Genomic DNA, 18,283 nt, shown 5'->3' on the forward strand with positions numbered 1-18,283 from the left:
GTTCATGTAGTGTGTCAATCATCACACATTGGATTTAACTTTGCCAGCAAAGACTTTCATTTTTCACATCTTTCCCTTATGCAACAATTACATGCAGCAGTACATGGCAGCTTACTCTTCTTGCATTTGGAGTTACCACTTTTACAGTTCGTGACGCAGTTGCGGCTGATCATTTCTAAGCAGGACTTGGGCACTGAACACAGGGACATCCAGGTAGGGACCAGAATGCCACTCTTAATTCTCTGGTGGGGGCAGTATGGTATACTGCTTGTCAGCCTGTTCCCATACTGCTGCTTGATGGTGTGCCAGCTTGACGTGGAAGAACAACGCATCATGTGTTGGTGACAGAGTCTTCAAGAGGTGAGCTTTATCAAAGAGGGCTGACCCAGTGCTGTCCACACATGTACTCGTGTTGGCTTTGTAGACTTTGCAGATGATGGCTTCTGCATCAGCGGATGCTTGGTCAGTGAGCTCAACTTTGCCCTGGGATGACAGGAGGTTGTTTTCTTCTGTATGTTTCAGCAGGATTTCTTGGTGTAGCCAGCCAGGAACGATATTGTGTCAGAGCCTGTTAATGAGTGAAAGGCTGCAAGGTGCTAAGAACACGGTTGTTAAACTGAGCTGCAGTGAGTGAATCGGGATGAATTTCGATGTCTTGGATGTGCCCGGTTTCATCCAGACCCTCGAACATGACCTCTTTGCAAAGTGGGCCAGCAGGAGAACCAGCAAATAAGTGTCTCGAGCAGCAACTACAATGGCTTTCACACTGTGTAAAATTATTCGGGTGTCAGTTTCCTCGTGGAGTGACTCCAGCTCTTCATTGTTTATGTCAGGGGTAGAGGACTCGACCTGCTCTTCACTGGTGAAACCTCCAGCAGCAACCATAGCTCTTGTTCCTTGGTGCTTGTACGATTAGCTGATGTGATAAAAACCTTGTCAGATCTGCTTTGTGTTCTTCAGGCATGATGAAATTGACCCACTTTTGTGGAAGATGAACATTTCTGTCTTGTATTTCTCTTCTTACAGGCACCAACGTGCTTCAGTGTCCAACATGTGCCACCACTAAGGTTGTACACAATGTCTTGTGCTATGCTGAGAATCCTTGTCTGAGTTCTGGTTTCTTTCTGGCTTGGGTCCTCACTGTCAGGGTATTCTTTTGGGTCCTCCTCCAGTATATTCTGGCCACCAAACATGAGTCTCAGAAATCTTATCAGGCTTCCAGGAATGGAAAAGATCATTCTTTCCTCGTTAACAACAAATCCTTTACTGATAGGACGTGAGACAATGTCAGATCTGAGTTTTAGTGCCACGTGTACCATCTCAAGGAATTCCTTATTGGCGTGGTACTGAGGTATGTGTAAGGGTTCATCTTCTTCAGACACTAATTTCGAACATGGAATATTTCCATGTTTTATGGGAACAAGCAGAACCTGCCTTTCTGGTGGTTGCAATGTGATGTCGTCATAAAAGTCATCAATCTGATGCTGAAGCTTGGCTTTGAAAGTGCTTCTCCTATTGAGAAATGACTGGGATACTTCCTCCTATGCTTTCACTGCCAGTTCACAATAGGAGTGCCATACTTCTGACAAATCAAGTACTGGTGCTTTTTTTGCCTGTTTCATTGAGCCACATAACTAACTTACCCATTCTCCTAACTCTTACCATCCATCAATCTATTGATCTACATGGAGAAACTCATGCAGTAGCTCTTGACATTTCTAAAGCTTTCGACAGAGTATGGCATCGTTCCCTGCTGTCCAAACTCCCTTGCTATGGACTAACGTCTTTTGTTCCTTTGATTTCTTTATATCTTAGTGACAGGAAGATAAGAGTAAAAGTAGACGATGTATAATCCAATTTTCACTCAGTTAGCGCCGGCGTGCTGCAGGGGTCAGTTCTGGTGCCAACCCTATTCCTGGTTCATATTAATGATCTCTTATCTGTCACCCACAATCCCATCCACTCATACGCAGATGACTCAACACTACATAGTTCATTCACACTCAGAAACCTATTTACAAAGTCTAATATCTCTACCTCTCAACTCAGTACAGCCATCTCCATAGATCAAGACCTATATACGATCAGTGAATGGGGACAAAACAACCTTGTCTCTTTTAATGCTAGTAAAACTAAATATATACAATTTACTAATAGACCGATATTGCCAGATTCGTACATTACCTTCCGTGCTACTAATATTCCCATCTCCAAAAGTATTGAAATTCTTGGCGTCTCACTTAACAGTGCCCTCAGCTGGACCTCTCATGTTAGATCACTTACTAAAACCGCCTAAAAAAACTTGGATTATTGTACAGAGTCCGTAACTTCTTCACTGATGAGCAGTTAGCTATAATTTATAAGAGTCATGTGTGTTCTCAGCTTGTATATTGCTCACACTTGTGGCTTGGATGTGGAGAGGTTGCATTAAAACAACTAGACAAAATTCAGAACAAAGCTGTTAGAATTACTAACAACCCTGCCTTTACAAATAAACTACCTCCCCTGCAAGTAAGAAGGAATTTTGCCTCCCTTGCATTATTTTACAGATATTTTTATGGCAAATGCTCAGACGAAGTTGCGTCCATGGTGCCACCTCTCCATGCCTTCCCTCGCGCTACTCGGGCATCTGGTAGCGCTCATGACTGGAATGTCACTCAGCCATATTGCAGAACTTCTGCCTATCAGAATTCTTTCACTCCCCAAACTGCATCTTTCTGGAACTCGCTTCCCAACAGTTGTTTCCCTCCAAATTTCAACCCACAGCTGTTCAAGTCTAACTGTTACAGATATTTTATGAACAAAGGACACCAGTAATCTGATGTATGGGTTATTTTTTTTATTCATTTGTTTTTCCTTCCTCCGTTCCGTTATAAAAAAAAAAATAAAAAAAATCCCTAGCAACAGTTGACCCTTCAGTGGAAGCTTTCTCTGTTTTTGATGTCATTCTTCTGAAGTTGTGATAACATTAATTGTGGTACGTCCCTTCAGCAGCAGTGAGATAAAAGCACTCCAGAAAGGCGCACATGAATGACCGGGTCATATTTCGAGGCTTCCAGAATAGAGCTACTCTTGTTGAACGTTGTCACATATATGAGCTCTTCTTTTACAGTTGTATCCTGACAGAACGTGCAATCTTTCCAATTCATACCACAGACAGAACTTCGTTGTACTGTTGCATACCTCGGTTCTTTGCTTGCATTTTGGGGGGTTATCTGGACGATGGCTTGTTTAATGAAGAAGTCTTGTCGTGATATGTGGAAACTATTGGTAAATGTGGAATAGCAAGTCCCATGGTAACGAGCTCATTGTTAAAATCTGAAGCTAACACAGCATCAGTACGATCTATTGTGTTTCTGTTATCACACAGTATTCTTCTTGCTTGTGGAGCTGCTTGCAGGGTTACCTTGCCTCTTGCACCAACTTTGTGAGTTTTTTCACGTGTGTTTCTTGACAGAGAATGCAAAGTTTTGGGTCCTCTAATTTACCTCTTTTCAGTCATCAGACGGGATTTATTTTAATTATATGAAAGGCAAAGATGACTTAAGCTTCAAGCATCTTAAATTGAAGAAAAGAATCATCAACAGAGATGAACATGTACTCTTACGGTATTGATATAGTACAGATACAGATACAAATTGTCATATATTTGTACAGTACACATACTACCCAGCATGTGCACAATTCCGTTTACTGATAACATTGCAGTGAATAACTTTCTAGGCACATATATAAGTAATAACGCTAAAAAAAAACATTATAATTAACATAACAATAACACAAAAAACTTATTTTCTGAAGATCTGTGCTGATTTATCGTACCAGTCAAGGGTACAAGTAAACGCGTTCAGATGGCAAGGATAAGAGGGATATCTAAGTAATGCCTTCGCTATTATTACGTGTTTCTTGTTTTTACTAAACTGCCGTCGGACGGTTTTGCTTAATTTAGGCATGAGTCAGAGCAGATTGTGGATCAAATAACCCTCCTACGATCGTGAAGATATAGCATTCTTTCCACTTACCGTAACTTCAGGTGATTATATCCAGCTGAAATTGAGTCATATCAGACTGAGATTTTATAGCCACAATTCACACTCTCATGATAAGGACGATTTCTGTATTCTGTTCCATCTGATAGTACACATTTTAATTCAGCTGAGAGTGAGTCATAGGAGCCTTAAAGATGTAACAATATAGTAATCCCTCTATTTCAAAACGTCACAAGCCTAAGCCGAATAGAATTCGGCCTGAGAGGCCACGGCCAAACTGAAAAGGCATAATCGCACTGAAAAAGATGCCCGGTGGTTGTAATACCCATGCAACAAAGGCAAGTACACAAGTACAGTTGCAGTTCCATAGTTATTTAAGTATAATACCTTAAAAATGAGTAAAAAGAAAGTTATTAACTGCATACCATTGTGCACTGAGTAGCATTGGCAAAACCCAAGTGTACCACAAGCGACACTGCATCTATAACACAAGTTGAAATACCTTCGGCAGACTCTCCGTATTAACAGGAAACTTCTCTTTCTACCCGGTACAGACGCCCCGGTGTGCAAGGCTGGGCAGCGAACCGAATATTTGGTGGAACAGGGTGGTGATGTCACTCTAGCCTGCAGTGTTCTAGCCCACCCAGCAGCCCTCACCTTCCACTGGACGATCAAGAGGGAGTCAGGTCAGTATTCCAGAAGGCATGCTAGTCTCACCTTTCACTGGACTGTCAAGGGGGAGTCAGGTCAGTAGTTCACAAGGCACGCTAATCTAAGCTTCGTTCTCTTAAATGACCTGAACAGAGATAGTCTGAAAGTAGGGCTAAAGATGAAGTGGAGTAAAACTAATATTTAATCCACAAACACCAAAGAGCGTCATCAGAATAAGCAAAGAAATTCTTGAAGAAGTTGAGGAATACGACTACTTGGGACAAATACTAAAACTAAAAAAAGATCATGACAGCTAAATGAAAAGATGCATTATAATTGGATGGAAAGCTTTTGGGAAACATAGAGACATTACGAAAAGTAGCTTTCCAGTTTGTATTAAGCAAAAAGTATATGACGTATGGTTGTGAGACCAGGAAATTGACAAAATCAATGGAAAATAAAATATTCCGTTCTCAGAGAGCAATGAAAAGGTCAATTTTAGGAATATCTTTAAGGGGCAGGAAAATATCAACTTGGGTGAGAGAGAAGACTAAAGTTAATGATATTATAGAAGTTATAGAAGAACAGAAATGGAGATGGGCAGGCCATATAGCAAGAATAAGGGATAACCGATGGAGCAAGAGGCTGACTGACTGGGCACCAAGAGATTGTAAGCATAGCAGAAAAAGGCCAGACAGGAGGTGGAGAGATGAGATAGAGAAATCTGGAGGGAAAACGTAGCAAAGATTGGCTCAGTCAAGGAATTCATGGAAAAGGTTAGGGGAGGCATTTGTTCAGCAGTGGACTTGTAATGGATGATGATGATGATGTTGACGGTATATATATCCCATTGGATCCCAGGGGTGCTGGGCGAGGCACGGCACTGGGTGGGTACTAAGCGTACTTCCCTCCGCCTATCGGCTCATAGTCGCGAAGCTCATAGGTCCCTACCTGGGGGTTCCCTACTTTATAAAGACTTGAAAAATCCCAGTTCTGTCCAATATTCCGGACACCGGGTTCCAATGGGTTAAAGAGAGAGAGAGAGAGAGAGAGAGAGAGAGAGAGAGAGAGAGAGAGAGAAAGAGAGAGAGATACAGTATATATAATGTCACGGAGTCTCGTGAAATTAAAAATGAAATAAAGGTTATATGTTTTGCTTGAAAATAGAGACAAAGAATTGACTTATCAAATCAAGCAATTTTACTTTATGCCGGCTTACTTCTCTGATTCTCTAAGGACGAGAATTCATAAACTTTCTCAACAGTACACAGCAGAGACTAATTACTCATGTGTGCTGTTTGTTAGTACTATTAGCCTCTAGAGAAAGTGACTCCACCCCTGACAATTAATAACTAATGCTATTAGTGATAAACAGGTTCTTGCCGGTGCATTATCTCCTGGTTGGCACAATGGATTTAAGCTTAATACAAAAGGACTGGCCAAAGTACCAGTTATGAATAATGCAAAGCGTTTATGCAAACTAGGAGCGGCAACTAGAATAAGCTTAATATGGAGAAATAAAACACGAGTTTAACTATGCATTAAGCTGAAAGAAAAAGAAATGTAAAATTTATTAATTACAATGAAATAAATTTACGTTTCATAAGTCTCAAAACGAATTCAAAATAACAAGGAGAATACACTCACTTGCCTAGGAAAAAACAAAAAGAAATACTGGTCAGTAGAGAGGCTAAGCAGAATGACTGGGCGTCGATACATAGGACAGATGCTGCAAACATGTGAAACCTCTTCACCAATTCACTGTCTAGGTGGAGATTTCAGGAACTCGCTGTGGTGGCGCTGCTCCACTCTGGGCACGAACCTGCTCTCATGACGATCCAATCCTAACTAAGTTCGAATTATGGAAGAGGGCGAGGACCGGCTGTGTTTGCTCCAACGGTCAATAGAAAGGAAGTGAGCGATATACAACCACAATAAATCACTTAGTAAAGGCGCTAATGTCGCGTGCAAGGATGATCATTTATGAAACAGTGAAAAATATTCTGAAAACCCCCCCCAACCGAGTGAATGCGAGGACGGTTGAACTGAGTGATATGCAATGGGAACTCCACCAGAATTCGTGGTTTTCCCACCGATGAAAAAATGTCACGAATTTATAAATATACTCGTGCAAACTTGTGACATTACACCCCATCAAAATCAAAATATTTTCTTCAGAGAAAATTTTTTTGATGTACATGCATATAAATCCTAAGTCAGTCACACAAGATTCACACTGTGGTGTGTGTACTATCCTGCCACAAGAGAAAATCACAGTCGCCCATGAGCATAAAAACCTCGTATACACATTAATAGAAGCAAGCTTGAGGAAAAAACTCCGTGACGACAATGAAAAATCCTGTATTCAGGTCAAACTGAACGAAAAGTTCACTACATTTACATTAACAACTAATTGTTATGTAGTATGATGTATGTAATACACTGTGTAGGTGTGACAGTTGTGGTGTAACTGTACCTACATGTAAAATTATGTAATACAATAGTAAATAATGACGACGAGGCAGAAGAGAAGAGGCAGCAGCATGCGATGACAATCAGCTGATCTGCACGACAATGCCACACCCGCCAGCTGCACCTGTGAAAGCAATCAAGGAGGAGCATCAAAAGTGTCATTTCTTTCTCTCTCTGCCTAGCAATCAGTACTTATGTTACAAAAGTGCACCATTACTCTATTAATGGATACATTATTAACCAGGAAATGTAGTTCCAGGACGAGGAGCTGAGCGAAAAGACTGGGAGTCTGTGCAGGACATCAAACGCTGCAATTTGCTAAGCCAAAGGAGCCCAGTTCACTGGTTAAACTCTAAACCTACATTATTACTAACCAGGAAATGTGGTCAACTGAGCGAAAAAACTGGGTGTCTGTGCAGGACATCAAACGCTGCTATTCGCTAAGGACCCAGTTTACTGGTTAAACCCTAAACCTACATTATTATTAACCAGAAAACGTGGTCAAACTGAGCGAAAAGACTGGGTGCCTGTGCAGGACATCAAACGCTGCAATTCGCTAGGACTCAGTTTACTGGTTAAACCCTAAACCTAAATTATTATTAGCCAAGAAACGTGGTCAGTGAGCGAAAAGACTGGGCGCCTGTGCAGGACGTCAAACGCTGCAATTCGCTAAGCCAAAGGACCCAGTTTACTGGTTAATCCCTAAACTACACTTACGATAAACATTGGCAAGCTGAGAATCCCTACAGAATCGCGGGCAGGTCACATTTTAACACCCACTTTGGGTGTGAACACTCATGTGGATAATGTGCATTCTCTGGGAATCCTCTGAGAGGCCCACAGCTCGAGACACCACAAGGTAATTCATACACAGCCTAAGATTGTCCTTACAGGAGTCTCAAACTTCCCCTTAACCTATGGTATACATGTATATACAGGTCCTGGACGTAACATGTCCTGTGGGACCAACGGGCGAGTCGTCAGGTATTACTGGTACACTTTTAACTGGGAACCAGGCTTGTCCTTGGATTGCTCAAATCTCTGGGGACGCCTGTCTTACAGAACCCAGCATACAACAGTTGCCTGTGTTAGTCAGCAGTTAGCAGGCGAGACATCAGGTCTGCGCCTACGTTGTCACTTCCCTTGATGTATCTCACAACAAAGTTACACTGCTGCAAATACAGTGTCCAGCGTGTCAATCTTGCATTAGCCGTCTTAGTCGTGCTGAGACTAGTGAGAGGCATATGATCAGTTTGCACAGTGAATGGTGCTCCATATAAATGATAGTAATATTTCTTAACACCATCAACCACGGCCAAGAGTTCCTTCTCAACAGTACTGTAATTACTCTCTGTGGGTTTTAGCTTACGGCTGTGGTATGTCACTGGAAAGATTCCACTTTCCGATTCTTGCATTAATACGGCACTTACTCCATCTTGTGAAGCATCAGTGCGCAGTATGAAAGGTTTGTTGGAATCAGGCAATAGGCTCCTTACACAGCATATTCTTAAGGGTGGCAAAAGATCTTTCCTGCACTTCTCCCCATTCAATGGTGTTGGGAGCATGTTTCCGAAGCACCTCGTACAATGGATGGGCAATGAGAGCAAAGTTGGGGATAAAACTCCTATAATACCCCACTAGGCCAAGGAATGCCCTAACCTGTTTCTTGGTCATGGGTCTCGGGGCTTTTCTAACCTTCCTGATCTTGTCACCCTGACACCTGCAGCAATTGTTGCCAACAATATGTCCGAGGAACTTCACCTCACTGTGAGCAATTTTACACTTGCTAGGCTTCACAGTTATATTGAAACTCTGGAGTCTACTGAAGACAATTTCCAAGAGTCTAAGGTGCTCCTCCAACGTAGCAGAATGAACAAGGACATCGTCAACGAACATCTCTACTCCTACAATACCATGGAGCACTTGTCTCATGGCACGATTGAATACTGCTGGGGAGTTGGTAAGTCCAAATGGGAGGACTTTATACTGATACAACCCCCCGGGAATAGCAAAGGCAGTGAACTGACGGCTCTCGGGGTGAAGGGGAATCTGAAAGAAACCCTTCGCCAAATCGAGCTTTGTGAAATATCGTGACCCTGCCAGCTTGGAGAAGATGGCAATGTGGTCACCCATTAACTCGGCATCCACTTTGGTGATTGCATTTAGCCTCCTATAATCGCCACAAATCCTGACTCCGCCATCCTTCTTGCGAACTACTACCATTGGACTACAGTAAGGAGATGCCGACTTTTCAATAATACCCGCAGTCTCCATGTCAACAATTTCGTTGTCTTCTGCGTCCAGTAGTCCCATGGGAATCGGATATGGCTTAACCTTTATGGGAGTACTGCTGGTCAACTCAATTTTGTGACAATCAACCTTTGCGAGTCTAGGTTGGTCAGAGAAGACATCGGCATACTGACAGAGCAGTGGCCTTATGGCATTCTGGTCACCTAATGCTAAGTCAGTGTTAAGTAAAATATCTCCGACAGTCTCCTCCTGACGGGACTGAATGGTTAAGGGCTCGTCATCAATGTGATCAATGGGATCAATGTGACTGCCCTAGTTTCTTGCAGTGGCTGGTCACTGTCATCGGCTACTTGTAGGCCAGTCTCCTTGGGGGATGACTCATGATAAGCCTTCAACATGTTAATGTGGAACCTTTTACAAAGATTCCCCATCTGAATTATGTAGTTGAGGTCTGAAATGCGCTCTACTACATCAAATGGACCCTTCCACTGTGCCAACAACTTGTTCTGGGCAGTGGGGAGTAACACAAAGCACTTGTCGCCTGGACTAAACTTCCGAAGTTTTACCTTCTTATCATAATAGGTTTTCTGAACTTCGCGGGCCTTGATCAATTCTTCCTTAGCTAACTCGCATGTCAACTGGAGGCAGTCAGCTAGATCAAGGACGTAGGTGTAGATGGTCTTGACTTCAGGGTCGGGTTCCTCATCGTCCCATAACTCGCGAAGGACTTGAAGTGGTCCACGGACTGACCTTCCATACACCAGTTCAAAGGGTAAGATCTTCAAGGAATGCTGTGGGGCTTCTCGATAAGCAAATAGAAGAGGGGCAATGAACTGCAGCCATTCCTTTGGCTGTTCGGCGGCCATGCATTTTAACATCTTGAGAGTCCCACTGAACCTCTCACGCAACCCATTACACATGGGATGATAAGGCGTAGCTCGCAGGCCTCAGATGGACAACAACCTGAATGCTTTGTTCATCATTGCAGAGGTGAACTGCGAACCCCGGTCGCTTAAGACCTTTTTGAGGATTCCTACACGACAGAACACTTCAATCAATGCCTCAGCAACAGTGACAGCCTCTATATTCTTAAGGGCCATGGCTTCAGGTCACCGTTTGCTGAAATCAACAATAGTGAGGATATACCTTGATCCATCACTTGCCCTAGGAGAGATTGGCCCAACAATGTCAACTGTTACTCTCTCGAACAGTTCAGAGATTATAGGCATTGGTTTCAATGGCACAGAACGGATACGTCCCCAGTCAGTAGTACACTGACACGTATCACAGGAACGCACAAGCCTAGTTATTTCCTGTCCCATATCTGGCCAGAAAAAGTCAGCATGGATGCGGTCAGAGGTTTTCTTTTGGCCCATGTGACCTCCCATCACTGAACAATGAGCTAATTCAAACGCTGCTCGGCGATACTTTGCGGGAACGACGAACTGCAGTTGAACCTTGCCCTGGGGTGTTTGTGACTCACGGCATAGCCGTCCTCGCTTACGAAGGAACCTGGCTTGACCTCCCAGTGAATACTTAATCACTTTACCCTCCAATTCTTATGCACTGAGGCAAATGTCGGGTCAGACTGTTGTTCTTGGACAATATCTTGACTACGAATCAGATCTTGTGGCATTGCGACGGTCAACAAGGTGGCACGATTCTGAGCCTTGGCCATGGCTCGTGTTACTGCAACAGCCAAAGTCTGAGTAGCAACATCTACAGCGTAACTGTTTTTGACCCCCCAGTATGTTGCCGATAATGAGGTCAAACAAAGGTTCTGGCATGACAACAGCAGCTGTCAAGCCAGTGTAGAAAGGAGATGCCACCTGGATATGTGCCTCAGGGAACAATCTCACTGATCCATCAATAAGTCTAACTTGGATCTGCTTACCCGTGTACTCGTCGGGCCGAACTAAACTTTGCTTGACGGAGCAACCTGAGAAACCATTATCTCTCAAGACATTTACAGAAACACCTCCCACAAGCCCTGGCTGAACAAGAAAGGCAGTGTTATTGGTAGAAGGGTCTGAGGAGGTAGCAGCCAGTCATTGGTGAGACTGCGGAACAAACGATGCAGCATTTGTGGCGCCCTGAGAACTTGATGCCTGAGGGGTCGTGCTCACCATCTGAGGAGTTGGAGCATTGACCACCTGAGGTGGAGAGTTCACTGTCGCTGAGGGACCTGTGAACTGCGAAGAAGTACCTGTACTGGTGGGGTTGGCACCACTGTGCGCTTGTTGTGGAATGAAGGCTGCATTAGCATCCTGCCTCCAATACACTGAAGTCGATTGTCCTGACTGAGGGTTATGTGGTTTGTCCTTGCCCTGCTGCTGCTTGAAATACCGGTACTGCTGCTGGTTAGCGTTTTGCTTGTTGTACCGCTTCCACTCAGGTTTCTGGGTATTTTGCCCCTGGTCCTTCTTCTGTGGTTTGCTTGGACCTTGGCCATTATTCTGGGAACGGCCTTGTTGCTGAGGTACAGTCTGAGACGGTTTCCCAGATTTGTCAGCTTTCCTGTTACAGGTGTGCTGCTTACGAGATTCATACCTGTATGCAGTGAAGAACGCATCAGCCTTCTCCACCATTTGGCTGGCATCCCTTACGTGGCAGATCTTAAGCTGAGCCATAAGTTCAGTAGGCCACGACTTTTCTAGCTGCATGCACTGCATAAGGTCAATTATCCCCTCACGTGTGGAAGGAGTTTCATCTTTCTCCATCCACTCATTTAAGTAAGCAGTAAGCCGATCAAGAAACTGAAGGGCAGTCTCTTTTTCTTGTAAACGCGCCCTCATAAATTGGCTCTTGGCGTCGTCAAGTATGAGACTGTACGCTTTGATGAGTGCAGCCTTCATCATCTCATATGTGAGATTGTCTCCACGAATTCTGTGGAGAATATCGAGGGCAGGGCCCTCAAACAGGCTAAGAAACTGAAGCCGCATAGCTGCCTCATCCAGCTGATACAGCTGAGCCATGTCTTCGAAACGAGCTATGAATGGCTCGATTCTCTCGCCTTCCTTGTATGGAGGAAGCTTGATGTGTGGGGTCGCCAGAACATGTGCAGGGAGAGTGCTCATGGAGCTTGGGTTAGCTGCACCACGTGTGTCTGAAGCCAAGGAGTCTCGCTTGAGCTTCAGCATCTCGAATTCATGTCTCTCACATGCCTCGTGCTCGGCACGTTCGTGTTCTCGCTCTCTCTCTCGTTGTTCTAGCTCGTATTCACGTTCTCTCTCTCGTTGTTCTCACTCGTGTTGACGTTCTCTCTCGCGTTGTTCTAACTCAAGTTGACATTGTTTTTCCTCGCGTTGACGTTCTCTCTCGCGTTTCTTGCGCTGTTCTCGCTCATGTTCGCATTGTTCTCGCTCGTATTCGCGTTGTTCTCGCTCGTATTTGCATTGAATTCTACGTTCTTCGCGAGCATCATTCTCACATTGCTGCTCGTAACTAAACCGAGAGAGTACACACTCTTTGACTTTTGGGGGGTCGCTAAGCCCCATATCTTTAGCTTTCTGTACATAGACATTAGTAGTCATGATGCTAACTCAGTCTGAGTGAACTGAAGACTAAGTACTGACTGCTGTTTTGCAAAGAAATGCCAGTAATCAAGAGTAAATAATATAGGCACAGGTTAGTGGTGACCAGTTTTATCTAGTTAACCTGGTAAAGAAAGAAAATTAAAAAAACAACTGACTGTGAAACCATTACGTAAAATTAATAGAAATGAATCAATAATCACCAGTAAAATAGTGCCTATAGACTTTAATGATAAATACCGAAGTATGAGTGAGTGAGTATTATCTCGTTAATAACTTTAGAGCTAGGAGTTAATATCCTGGAATGAGGTCGCCAGATGTCACGGAGTCTCGTGAATTCAAAAATTAAATAAAGGTTTTGCTTGAAAATAGAGACAAAGAAATGACTTGTGAAATTAAGCAGTAAGTTTTACTTTACGTGGCTTACTGCGCCGATTCTCAAAGGACTAGAATTTATAAACTTCTCATTAGTACAGAGCAGAGACTAATTACTCACGTGTGCTGTTTGTTAGTACTATTAGCCTCTAGAGAAAGTGACTCCACCCTTGACAATTAATAACTAATGCTATTAGTGATAAACAGGTTCTTGCCGGTGCCTTAACTCCTGGTTGGCAAACGGATTTAATCTATCTATCTATCTATTGCCAGACACCTCAATCCCATCTGGGGTGGCCACAAACAAATCTCCTCCTCTTCGTCCTGTCCCCCGCCATTTCACTGCCCTGCTCCCAACTCACACCCCCCTCTCTCATATACCTCTCCACCCCATCCCTCCATCTCATCCACGGCCTCCCCCTCCCACTTCCCCCCTCCATCTCACTCACATACACTCTCTTCGTCAGTCTTTCACCCTCCATCCTCTCCACATGGCCAAACCACCTCAGTGTGTTTCCCATAACACTTCCTATCACATCCACATCCACACCACAATGCTCCTTTATAACCTCATTCGTCAGCCTGTCTCTCCATGTGACTCCAAAGGCTCCTCTTAAATAACTCATTTCCACTGCTCTCACTCTTGACTTGTGTTCTTCCAACAATGTCTAAGCTTCACTTCCATATGTTAGAGTTGGTATCACAACACTGTCATGTAGTAACTTTTTCACTTCCATGCTCACTTCACTGATTCTTGTCACTGCTTTCAAAGAACCAGCAACCTTTCTTCCCTGCAGTACCCTTTCAAGCACTTCACCCTCCAAACCTCCATCCTTAATCATCACACTACCCAAGTACTTAAACGTACTCACATTTTCCAATTCCTCACCATCCAACCTCGCTGTACATTCACTGACTTCACCTCTCTTAAAGACCATCACTTTACTCTTCTGTACATTCACTTTTAGATTCCGTTTCTTACACACTCTCCCAAACTCATCCACCAAGCCTTGCAGCTCCCCTTTGTCTTCACTCAACAACACAGTATCATCTGCAAACAACAGCACAGGGAGTTTCCAAACACTATCCTCTCTCACCAGGGCCACTCCAACATCCACTACCTTACCTTGTACCTCTTTTATTACCCCATCCATGAACAGATTGAACAACCATGGAGACATGACACATCCCTGTTTCAACCCAACCTCCAAAGAGAAAAATTCACATACTTCAGCATCCACACGCACTACACCATCGTAAATACTCTTCACAGCATTCAACAACTTCCCATCTACTCCATATATTCTTAACACTTTCCACAATCCTTGTCTATCCACTCTGTCATATGCTTTCTCCAAATCCATGAAAGCCGCATACAACTTCTTTCCCTGCTCTAGAAACTTTTCCACTAAAGATCTAAGAATGAATATCTGATCTACACAACCTCTTCACTTCCTAAAGCCTCCCTGATCCTCTCCAACTAATTCCTCTGTTCTTTCTCTAACTCTGTCAATAAGTATCCTACCATTCACTTTTCCTATTATACTAAGAAGACAAATGCCCCTATGATTACCACACACTTCTTTTTCCCCTTTTCCTTTGTACAAGGGAACAAATATACCTGACTTCCAATCCTCTGGGACTCTACCTTCCTCCCAGGCCAATCTGCACATCATCCACATCCATTCTACTACTATCTCTCCCCCATGCTTCAGCATTTCACCACACACTTCATCAATTCCTGGGGCTTTCCCCATTTTGACTTTCTTCATTGCTTCCACAACTTCTATCCTACTGATTTCTTCCTATCTTCTCACCTCCTTCCTTCTCCCAGCCATTCCCCAGCCACTTATACTCGCATTACTTCCATCCTGTATGTTCAACAATTCCTTAACATGATCTCTCCATCTGCTCACCTTTTCTCCCTTCTCCAGTAGTAATCTACCATTTTTATCTTTCACTCCCCTGCTAACCTCACTTCTACCCTGTCTTACTCTCTTCACCTCTTTCCAGAACATCTTCTTACAGTCCCTCCACTTTACACTCAAATTCCTTCCAAATTCCTCATCCACTCTCTTCTTACTCTCTCTTACTAATCTTTTCACCTCTCTCTTTCTATCTACATATAACTCTCTCTTCCGCCTCTCAACTTCTTCCACGCCCCTACTTCTCATCCATTCATTGTATGCTTTCTTCTTTTGTCCCACAGCCTGTCTCACCTCTTCAGTCCACCACGCTGTTCCATGCACCGCCCTCCGTCTTCTCTTCCTCCCACACACCACATCACACGCTGCACACACTTCTTCTGTAAATATCCCGCACACACCTTCCACATCCCCCATCTGCTCCAGTTCATATTTGCCCAATCGTTCCTCCATTTCTAACACAAAAGGACTGGCCTAAGTACCACTTATGAATAATGCAAAGCGTTTATGCAAACTAGGAGCGGTAACTAGAATAAGCTTAATGTAGAGAAATAAAACTCGAGTTTAACTATACATTAAGCTCAAAGGAAAAGAACTGTAAAATTTATTAATTACAATGAAATAAATTTACGTTACATAAGTCACAAAATGAATTCAAAATAACAAGGAGAATACACTCACTCACTCACTCAAAAGCTAAACTTAGACCTAGGAAAAAACGAAAAGAAATACTGGTCAGTAGAGGGGCTAAGCTGAATGACTGAGCATCGATACGTAGGACGGATGCTGCAAACACGCAAAACCTCTTCGCCGATTCACTGTCTAGGTGGAGATTTCAAGAACTTGCTGTGGCGGCGCTGCTCCGCGTTGGGCACGAACCTGCTGTCACAACGATCCAATCCTGACTAAGTTCGAATTATGGAAAAGGGCGAGGGCCGGCTGTGTTTGCTCCAATGGTGAACGGAAAGGAAGTGAGCTGTATATGCCCACAATAAATCACTCAGCGAAGGCGCTAATGTCGCGTGCAAGGATGATCACTTATGAAACAGTGGAAAATGTTCTGAAAACCGCCCCAACCGAGTGAACACGAGGACGGTTGAAGTGGGTGATACGCAATGGGAACTCCACCAGAATTTGTGGTTTTCCCACTGATGAAAAAATGTCACGAATTTATAAATATACTCGCGCGAATTTGTGACAATATATATATATCTATATATATATATATATATATATATATATATATATATATATTGTTACGGAACAGAGAAAGATAATGTATACTTTAAGTGAGAATACTAATAATCACTACTGTCCCGTAAAGGTCCAGGTTCAAAATAAAAGAGTTAGGTAAAATTACAAGTTAAAGTTTAATGCTCAAACTAACAACAAAACATTCAGGACTCATAAGGATAATGTAATGGCAAAAAACAGGTTAAATATATGGTTAACTGGAATAGCCTCTATTCACATGAAATTAGCAAGAGTAAATTTACCTAAGTCAGCCCTGATAAAATGAAAATACACTGGGTAATGCTCAGTTAATGCAAGATAAATTATTACAGATACAAAATAGTATTAAAACTGGCTGACAAAATAAATCCTACATAAATTACAAAAAAAAAAAACTCACCAGGCCCACAAATCAATAGCCTACGCTACACAGTACAAGGAAAAAATGGAATAACAGTTATACTCAAATTACACAGCTGCTAGATGGTTGGAAACTTCCAGAGCACTCACAACAATAACTGTACAGGGAAGGACAGAGATGTGAACAAAATGAGGAGTAGAACTAAGTGGCAATAATGCAGAGACTGAGCTCATTATATAAGGGCCGGCAGAGCTTGATACAACTTGTAAGAAGGACGCGCAAATGAAGCCATGGGGACAAAGAGTTGACAATCCCGCTCTGAACAACAGAAAGGACGACTTACTCTACTATAACGGTAGAAGGGGGGAACTGAGGCAGAACACGCTCGTGATCAAACATGCAGCATACTGTGCGTTAAAATTACACAAAAGATGATGAAATCATAGGGTATGTAACACCTCCCCACAAAGAAAAAGAAATTTACAAAGGAAATTTCTTATTACTCTAAAACAATCTGTCTAAAGTCTAGATAAGCAATCTGCAATAACATTTTCTTTCCTAGTGTTACAAAACATAAGATCTCCCTAGCACGTTCAGTCATAGGTACTTGCCAGTATTCCTTTAACAAATCAAACTTACTTATGTACCTAGCCTTTCCGATCTTGTCTATGCAATCTTCCACACGAGGGAGAGGGTAAGTGTCTGTTTTGGTTATCTGATTAACACGTCTGTAGTCGATGCAAAGCCGCTGTGACCCACCTGGCTTAGGGGCTAGAGTGACAGGAGAACTCCACTCGCTCTGACAGGGCTCAATCATCTTGTGGTCCAACAGGTAGCCAAGCTCCTTCTGGATGAGAAGAACTTTCACTGGGTTCACACGGTAAGGAGGCAATTTAATTGGCTTTGCGTCTCCAACATCGACATCATGGATCAACACAGTGGTTCTTCCTGGAGTAGCATGGAACACTTGCGGGTACTCCTGCAGTAATGCCGAAAACTCCTGCCTTTCTTCGGGAGGTAGATGAGAAAGCTTAGTCTGGAGATCATTCATGATATCTGGATTCTTCCCCAAACTATCACTCAGGCTCATACTGCATGGGAGAGCTTCACTTGCAGACTCGGGTGGAACAGCTACAGTGCAGACTGGATTATTTTCGTCCCGCCTGTGATATAACTTTAGCATGTTAATGTGACATAGTTGCTTGTTCTTTCTATGATCTGGTGTGGCGATGACATAGTTGACATCACTGAGTTTCTTCTCCACGAAATAAGGACCACTAAACTTGGCTTGAAGAGGTTGCCCATGAACCGGTAGCAGAATCAAAACCTGATCTCCTGGCTGAAAGTGGCATAACCTGGACTTCTTATCATACCAAGTCTTCATCTTCTCCTGAGCAGCTCCTAAATTCTCTCTCGCCAGCTGTAAAGCAGTGGACAGCCGTTCTTTGAACTTCATCACATACTCCAGCAGGTTGACGTCATCTTCCTCCGACA

General features: G+C 43.2%; 1 pseudogene; it reads left to right on the forward strand.

The window, feature by feature from the left end:
• The window catches only part of LOC145406403 (hemicentin-2-like), a 664,782-nt pseudogene that overhangs the window by 582,605 nt on the left and 63,894 nt on the right, over positions 1-18,283 (forward strand).

This window comes from Coenobita brevimanus, chromosome 70 (genome assembly GCF_032717465.1).
Source record: "Coenobita brevimanus isolate Jiangsu-jjx chromosome 70, ASM3271746v2, whole genome shotgun sequence".
Classification (NCBI taxonomy): Eukaryota; Metazoa; Arthropoda; class Malacostraca; order Decapoda; family Coenobitidae; genus Coenobita; species Coenobita brevimanus.